Raw genomic sequence first — 7519 nt, forward strand, 5'->3', positions numbered from 1 at the left:
ACTTTTTCTTCTGTCTACATAACCTTCTCCACATTCACTTGAGGTCACACAAATCGCATTGCAAAAAAACATTACTTGTACCACAAATATGGCGTATGCAAATTTCCAAGCTATCCGTTGAACACTCTCACTCATTCACACTTAAAGTTCAGCTGTCGAAACACTTTATTCACTTTCAGTTTTCCAGTTTTACTTGACTGTGATAGGTGTGATATGTTTCCAGCAGTCCCGTAAACAAGTAGGGGGAAAACATTAATATATATTTTTTAAAAATTGTATTTATTTTTCAATTTAATCCTCATGTCATCTTTCAGTCATTTTGACCTGGAGAGGATTTTCTTTTTCTTGAAAGTGCTAGTTAATGTTATGAAATTGGACAAAAACTTGCAGACTTTTTGTAAGGTATAACATCTTACCCAAAAATGGATGATTTTTTATCTTTTTCTCATCTTGTTACACTTGTTGTGTTCCTGGTCAAAAACGACCGATCTACAAAAAATTGCTTGTAAATCTCTCATTAGGCTATATTACTAAATATATACTACCAAATATTGGATTCAGTCTTTTTATCGGTTTGTTTTCTGTCAGTTAGCGCAGGTTTTGTATTTCTTTCTGATTGATTGTAGACCTGATCTGAGATTCATTTTTGTGTGAATAGTGCCAAAATTATCCACAAATAATGTTTGTTTGTTTTTTCACTCAAAAACTGAGGTGCATAAGGTCAGATCAATGAGGCCTGCGACTAATCAGTTCCAAAAAGAAACAAAAAACCTGTTAATTGAAACCGCCGACAAAAAGATTAAATCCCAGATTTGGTGATAACAGTAATTTTTTGTCATTTTTGACCAAAATTATGTAAGAGCACGAGTTACAAAACCTAAAAATCTAAAATAAGGCATTCCACGTGATTGTGGCTTTAAACCCGAATGGCTTTTTACGAGGACAAACAAAGGTTTACCTCCCAGCTGAAGGATTTTTTTATGAGTAGCCAATGTTGAAAGACTGTTTGAGATCATTTTTTCTTGTTTTATAACCTCAACAAGTTTTAGCATGCCAACATAATCTGCATCCATCCATTTACTGAAGAGTGATCTTTAAAACAGTGCTCTGTTTTTCGAAACAAGGTGTCCTTTTGCTGTCTGGCAGAGTCCCACCCACAATTCCCTTCTGCTGTAATACCACACCTGTGTATCATGTGACACATGGCAGCTTTCTGTTGCTCTTAAACACACACAGATGCACATAAACAAACTTTTATTATTCAAAGTAGTTATGCATAATCTAAACGGAGGCTTTCTCTATTTTGTTTACTCACATTTGTTTACTGTCACAGCCATTTATATGAATACATGTCCATTCATGTTTTATGCTTGTCTTATTTGTGTTTTTAATCATTGAGTGTGTGGCACATTGCTGTTACATTACTGATAAGCTCAGGTAGTGTATTATGTGAGGTTGAAACCCGTAATGTGGCATATTTTCACATTAAATGTCAAGTCCCTGAAGCTACAGAGCCAGTTAAAGTTGAATGCATCAGCTCCTCCAGTAATATACACCTCGGGCTGTGTCATGTTGAATTGTACTTTATTACCTCATCCAGCAATCCATGTCCACCACCCAACCCAAACACAAAGACAAACAAATCAGCCCAACCCGTCTGCTATCTTGAAACGCTGTATGTGCCTAAATTCCATAAATGATTCAGAAATGGTTGGACATCAAATTCGAGAACATTAATGATTATTACTGGACACTTGCATGTTTAAGTACAGGATAATTATATGTAAGTCTCATATAAAATTATTTACTATAAGTGTCCAAGTTAATCATGTATGATGTCCCTGCTATATTCATGTGATCTGATTTCACAATATCAGCCAAATGCTTTAAATACCATCCGGTTATATAAGCAGTAAATATATTTGAGTGACTTAAGAATGGAACTAATTCATGTCAGTCTAGCCAATATACTGTTTCTGCAGTTCATTACCATCAGGTTTTCAAGAGCAGCTGCTATAAGCACACTATTGATAAAGAGTTTGTGGGAAGACTCTTGAACGATTATGCCGCATAGTAAAAGGAGGGATACATTTTTTTGCTATATTAATCAAAGCAGTGTTATAGGACTAGCTTCAAAAGTTAAACAGATTAACAGTTAAAAAGGTTACAGATAAATTGTTCTAGTCCTGATTGAATTGAAATTGCAATTGAATTATTTCAGTCTAGTCATGGTACAACCAAAGAATTACCCATCCACCATCACAGCAATCTCATAAAAATGTATTCTGCATAATCTATATTATACATCACATTTAAAATCTTCAAATTTTAGTATGTCAAGTTTTGACTTTTCACACTTTTGTATCCTAAAATCAGAATCAGAAACAGAATCAGAATGAGCTTTATTGGCCAGGTATGTTTACACATACGAGGAATTTGTTTTAGTGACAGAAGCTCTATAGTGCAATAGAGAGACAGCAACAGGACAGGACACAGATAATAAAAGAATAATATACAAATAGGCAATGTACAAAATAGCAAAAACACAATATATAATAGACAATTGTGTGTGTACAGGTCTGATATGTGCAAATTTGAAATAAAAAAATAAGTATGTGGTGAAGTAAATAATGTATAATAAAGTTGTGTGTTCCACGTTTTATTGACAAGTGTTCATGAGATGGATTGCTTGAGGGAAGAAACTGTTCCTGTGTCTGGTCGTTCTGGTTCTCAGAGCTCTGTAACGTCGACCAGACGGTAACAGTCCAAACAGGGAGTGTGCTGGATTTGAGGGGTCCAGAGTGATTTTACCGGCTCTTTTGCTCACTCTGGATAAGTACAGTTCTTGGAGAGTGGGGAGGGTTGTACCAATGATTCGCTCAGCAGTCCAGACTACTGCTACTTCTTCTGAGGTCAGATTTGGTAGCTGAGCTGAACCAGACCGTTATTGAAGTGCAGAGGATGGATTCAATGATGGCGGAGTAGAATTGTTTCAGCAGCTCCTGTGGCAGGTTGAACTTCCTCAGCTGGTGAAGGAAGTACAACCTCTGCTGGGCCTTTTTCACAATGGACTTCATGTGATTGTCCCACTTCAGGTCCTGAGAGATGGTGGTGCCCAGGAATCTGAATGACTCCACTGCAGTCACAGTGCTGTTCATGATGGTGAGTGGGGGGAGAGCAGGGGGGTTTCTCCTGAAGTCCACGATCATCTCCACAGTTTTGAGCATGTTGAGCTCCAGGTTGTTAAGACTGCACCAGACAGCCAGCTGCTCAACCTCCTGTCTGTAAGCAGACTTGTCACCGTCCTGGATGAGGCCGATCAGTGTGGTGTCATCTGCAAACTTCAAGAGCTTGACAGAGGGGTCTTTAGATGTGCAGTCGTTGGTGTAGAGGGAGAAGAGCAGTGGGGAGAGAACGCAGCCCTGAGGAGCTCTAGTGCTGATTGTGCGGGTGCTGGATGTGAATTTTCCCAGCCTCGCTAACTGCTGCCTGTCTGTCAGGAAGCTGTTGATCCACTGACAGATGGAGGTGGGGACGGAGAGCCGTGTCAGTTTATTCTGAAGGGTGTCCGGGATGATGGTGTTAAAAGCGGGGCTGAAGTCTACGAACAAGATCCTCACATAAGTCCCTGGTCTGTCCAGATGCTGCAGGATGAAGTGCAGCTCCATGTTGACTGCATCATCCGCAGACCTGTTTGCTCTGTAGGCAAACTGCAGGGGATCCAGTAACGGTCCAGTGATGTTCTTTAGATAAGCCAAAACCAGTCTTTCAAATGATTTCATGGCCAGAGCCACAGGTCTGTAGTTATTAAGTCCAGTAATTTTGGGTTTCCTTGTGACAGGGATGATGGTGGAGCGTTTAAACATGAGGGGACTTCGTACAGCTCCAGTGATCTGTTGAAGATCTCTGTGAAGATGGGGGCCAGCTGGTCGGCACAGGTTTTTAGGCAGGCTGGTGACACATCGTCTGGGCTAAAATTGTTTCATTAGAATAAATACATCATATTTACCCACCTGTTTTTCATGTAATAAAAAAAATTGAGAAAGCTATCCAATAGCATTCCCATTCGTCTCAGTGGCAGTCACTCGCACTCCACTGACCCAGGATGTCCTGTAAGTACTTAATTTGCAATTTCCCATCTTTACTCATTGCCTCAGTTCCAGAAGCAGTTTTCTTAATATCAGGGTGAGTAAATGAATAAACAGAATTTTCATTTTGGTGTGAACTATTGTTTAACAATTATGTCATCAGGAAAAACCTGCTTTCCCAAAGTCATTGTTATAGTAAGATTCACTGCTCAAATACAATACCCAGCCCTGCCACCGGACATGCTTTCAAATCTCCTGCTCTGTTCCTTTCACAGTCATATGTAAATATCCTGCTGCAACAACTGACCACCAGCATTTCACACATGAGCTGTATGGCCAACGCAAAGTATGCATAATATATCTACACAAGAACAAAGCCTATTTTCTCCCTAGCTGATCTGAGGTCATCATGTCACAAGAGACAGAGGGGTATTTAGGCTTCAAGTGGTGAAACGGATCAATTGACTTGAGAAACTTGTACTGTTGAACACAGAGATGGCTTAAGGGCTGTTTTGATGTCATTGATATAGAGCCCTGCTTTGACCTCTGACCTTGATGATGCTGTATCAGTTCTTCAAAGCGTCCAGATACCAAAGGGCTGTAGATCCCTTGAAGCAAGCAAACAGTGACAGTCTTTTGGTCCTTACGGACAGACATGACATCACTGATAACCCCTCCCCACCCCAACTCATTCATGTCTACTGCCCCAGATGTTTCCTCGGGACATGCAGCATTCTGTCAGCTTCCTGTTTATACTTCCAGGATATGTTCATTTAGCTATGCTTGAAAGAACTATATGCAAATACTCTATTTGGGCACACCTACTCAGTCCTTCAAACTATGAAATAACATGTGAAATTTGTGAATTATGCAGTGTGCAAAATGTATCAAAACCATCCACGGTTTTCAAAAGCCACCCTTTGCCTAGATTACACATTGTTGGCATTCTCTCAGTCAGTTCATGAGAGCACATTTTTTTGTTTGCTATCTGCTCCAGCTTATTCCTATAAAATTATTTTCCTTTTTTTTTTTTCTTGTATTGTATTTTTGTCATACATGGAGACCATTTATATTTGTCTACAGAGCTAATTTCACACAGCCCAAAGTCCAAACCTTTACTCTATTACTGTATATGTGACCCTGCACCACAAAACCAGTCTTAAGTCACACAGGTATATTTGTAGCAATAGCCAACAATACATGGCTAAAAATTATCGATTTTTTTTTTATGCCAAAAATCATTAGGATATTAAGTAAAGGTCATGTTCCATGAAGAAATTTTGTAAATTTCCTACCGTAAATATATCAAAACTTCAAGCCCATTAATAATCAAGAACTTAATTTGGACAACTTTAAAGGCGATTTTCTCAATATTTCGATTTTTTTTCACCAATATTCAGATTTTCAAATGTTTCAGTTTCAGTTGTATCTCAGCCAAATATTGTCCTATCCTAACAAACCATACATCAATGGAAAGCTTATTCAACTTTCAGATGATATATCAGCTTTTAGATGATATATAAGATGTATAAATCTCTGATTGAGACCCTTTGACCCTTATGACTAGTTTTGTGGTCCAGGGTCACATATGTGAAAAAGTTAGGACACCCTCTTGAATTCCATGGTTATCAGGACATCATAAAAAAATATCTGGTCCTTGACAGGTCTTACAATTTGACAAATAAAACCTAAGACGAACAACAAAACATTACATATTGCACCGTGACATTATTTATTTAACAAAAGTAAAGCCAAAATGGAAAAAACATTTCTGGCAAAGTTAGGACACCCTTACTATTAGCATAGGAATTAAGAGGGAAAGTAGTAGTCAAGCACTGCATGCTAATCAAATGCCTTTAACTGATCATTGGCAAGTGTGAGCACCTCTATAAAAGCAGAAGTTTTGTCAGTTAGCTGGTCTGGAGCCTTCAGTTGTGTTAACAGTTGTGTCTTCCAAGGAGTTAAGACATCAGCAGTGATCTTAAATAAGCAATTGCTGCTGCCATCAATCTCGGCAGAGTGACATAGCCATTTCCAAACAATTTGAAGTCCACAATTCTACAGTGAGGTAGACTATTCACAAGTGGAAGACATTCAAAACAGACACCAATCCTCCCAGGAGTGGACGTCTCAGCAAATTCACCCCAAGATAAGACAGTGTAATGCTCAGAGAAATGGCAGACAACCCAAGAACTACACCGCAGACTCTACAGGCCTCAGCTAAAATGTTAAATGAAGGTCATGACAGTACAATTTAAAAAAATATGGGTCAAGTATCGCATGTTTGGAAGGCTTTCCAGAAAAAAAGCCTCTTCTATCTAAAAAAGCATGGCAGCACAGTTTAGAACAATGTCCTTTGAACAGATGAGACCAAGGTGAAGATGTTTGGCCATAATGCACAATGCCACGTTTGGTGAAAACCTAAAGAGCATATCAGCACAAACACCTCATCCCAAAAGATACACATGCTGGTGGAGGACTGATGATTTTGGGCTTGGTTTGTAAACACAGGACCTGGGCACCTCACTGTCACCGAGTCGACCATGTACTCCTCTGTATCCCAAAGTATTAGGCAAATGTGAAGACATCCATTTGACAGCTAAAGCTTGGCCAAGGTTGGGGCATGCAACAGATGATCACAACGACCCCCCCCCCCCCCCCCCAAAAAAAAAAAACCCCCAGCATGGAATGGCTGAAAATAAAAGAATCAAGGGATTACAATAGTCCAGTCAAAGTCCAGAGCTCATCCAGACTGAAGCTGTGCATAAACAAATGCCCTCAAACCTCAATAAACTGGAGCAACGTTGTAAAGAAGAGTGGGACAAAATTCCTGCAGAACGATGTGAGAGACGGATTAGGTCAAGCAGAAAATGATTAATTCAAATTATTGTTGCTAAAAGTGGAATCAACAGGCAATTGAATCAGGGTGTCCTAACTTTCTCACACTTTTTTTTCATTTTGGCTTAAGTTTTGTTAATTAAATAATAATACAGTGTGATATGTAATGTGATGAGGTTTTATTTTACAAATTTTAAGACCTGCCAAGAGCCAGATATTTTATTATTATGTCCTGATACAGAAAACCATGGAATTTAATAGGGTGTTTTAACTTTTTCACATGACTGCATGTAGATGAACTTGCATTTTTAACCTCTGGTATTTACAATAAACAGAGACAGATGGAGGAAAACAGGCCTCAGTCAGTGTTTCCGTGGTGTAGTGTTCCATATGAGACTGTTAAGAGCTAGAGCTAAAACCCAGCAAGTAAGAAGGACAGCGCTCTCTGGTGTGGTGAAATGACATCTGCAGTATGACGATTAAAAACAAACATTTTAAAAATAAAATAAAATAAGTGTTTTTTTATTATTATTTTATTTATTCATAATAATTAAGCCACAATTACAATTAGCAGCTATGAATTCTACTTGAAA

The sequence above is a fragment of the Barbus barbus genome (genome assembly GCF_936440315.1).
Source record: "Barbus barbus genome assembly, chromosome: 27".
Lineage (NCBI taxonomy): Eukaryota > Metazoa > Chordata > Actinopteri > Cypriniformes > Cyprinidae > Barbus > Barbus barbus.